The sequence below is a fragment of the Cucurbita moschata genome, unplaced genomic scaffold, assembly GCF_002738365.1.
Source record: "Cucurbita moschata cultivar Rifu unplaced genomic scaffold, Cmos_1.0 Cmo_Scf00004, whole genome shotgun sequence".
In the NCBI taxonomy this organism is placed as follows: domain Eukaryota; kingdom Viridiplantae; phylum Streptophyta; class Magnoliopsida; order Cucurbitales; family Cucurbitaceae; genus Cucurbita; species Cucurbita moschata.
The window spans coordinates 5,764,554-5,766,083 of record NW_019268520.1 but is presented as its reverse complement, the minus strand read 5'-3'; the positions used below and the strand labels follow the sequence as shown (position 1 = coordinate 5,766,083).

The window sequence follows — 1,530 nt, the reverse complement described above, 5'->3', positions numbered from 1 at the left end:
ATTTTTCCATTTCTTAAAATTTCTCTATAACTTTTCTTTTCGATATTCACTATCTACTACCACTCTTCCCTAACATTACTTTTTCTCTTTTCAATATTCATTATCTAATACCTATCTTCCCTAACACTTGGTTTTTTCTTTCTCTAGCTGGTATTTTCTATGTAATGTATTTTTCTACCTTCACATTTTGTTGGTCAAACATTTCTCCCTACATCTCTAACTTTTAAGAAAATAGAACACAATGGTCAACTATCAAACAGGCTAACAAAAGTCTATAAACAGTTACCTGATCATTATCAAATGAAATTTAAACACTTATGTTTCTATAATCAAAATAATGAGAAATATGACATCTTAAAAAAGGTTATGTGAAATAATGAAAGAAAAAGATAAAAAAAAGGTTAAAAAGATGTACTAAACAAATTACTTTTTAAAAATGAAAATCATGAATAGTAATAGACCACCATAATCTTTTTAAGTTACTATTTTCGCCCAAATTACTCATGAATATTAGTACCATTAATTTCTCTCTCAACTAGTAACTTAAATTTAGTTAGTTTTTGTTTTACATTACAAAATTTGGTTTCTAATGAAAGAAAACAAAAAAATCGAGAAATAAAAGAACACCATATTTACTTAATATAGATGCCACCTTGCCAAATAAAAAAGGATAATAAACGTGTGGCCATCAAAATATAGGGAAAAAATGAATGATTTAATTGCCAAGATACTTGGGAAATGAAAATAATTGCTGCTATACCATGATCATGAATTCCCTGTTTTAAAAGAGGGTAAGAGATATCGAAGGGGGAAAAGGCACTTACAAGTTGCAACCTAGCCATTCAAATTTCTTTCAACAGCTAGAACCTGTTATCCTCCTGTTCTGAATAAATGGGAAAATAGGGAATAATCAAAAGTGGAGCAATGATGTGCATATGACCACTAATTGAAATACTGAAGGACTAAGAAAACTAATTAGTGTGTGGGGGTCTGTTCAAGGAATCTAGGCAGAAAATTGATGAGGATCCCACCAAAAAAATGTATTTTCTTCCATAAATTTGCTACTTTTCTCAACAATAAATATACAAAGTAGAGGAACCTCAATTTCGTTAAAAAAAAAATTACACTAAACCATAGTTCTAAGAGGAAGAATCTGTAAAACATGGTTATCTTCCAAACAAATTTTCCAAAAAAGAAAAAAAGTAATTTTTATGAAACAAAACCGTTTCTTAAGGGAAAATGTTTTACGGAGGAGTTTATAATGAAGTTTTGTTTTAAAATGATAAGAGAGCAAATATACATACACCCGAGAAAGCAAATATACATACACTTGTTGAAATGAAAACATTGTTAACATCGCTTTAACAAAATAAAGACGCGAACTTTTCAATTTAATGGTCAATCACCCGAGAAAGTAAAACAACTTTCTTTTAAAAAAAAATTGAATTGACCTGAAAAAATTGATAAGAAGTTACCCTTCTTTCTCTCCTTTTCATTTCTTCTGCTTTTTTTTTTTTTTTTTTTTTTTCC

General features: G+C 28.6%; 1 long non-coding RNA gene across 1 annotated transcript in view; it reads right to left on the bottom strand.

Moving 5' to 3' along the window:
- Nucleotides 1–731: 731 nt before the first annotated feature.
- LOC111441666 overlaps nucleotides 732–1,530 on the bottom strand; it is a 6,498-nt gene continuing 5,699 nt past the window's right edge. Inside the window, exon 3 of the long non-coding RNA XR_002710214.1 lies at nucleotides 732–883. This is a non-coding gene — a long non-coding RNA (uncharacterized LOC111441666). The remainder of the gene's footprint in view (nucleotides 884–1,530) is intronic.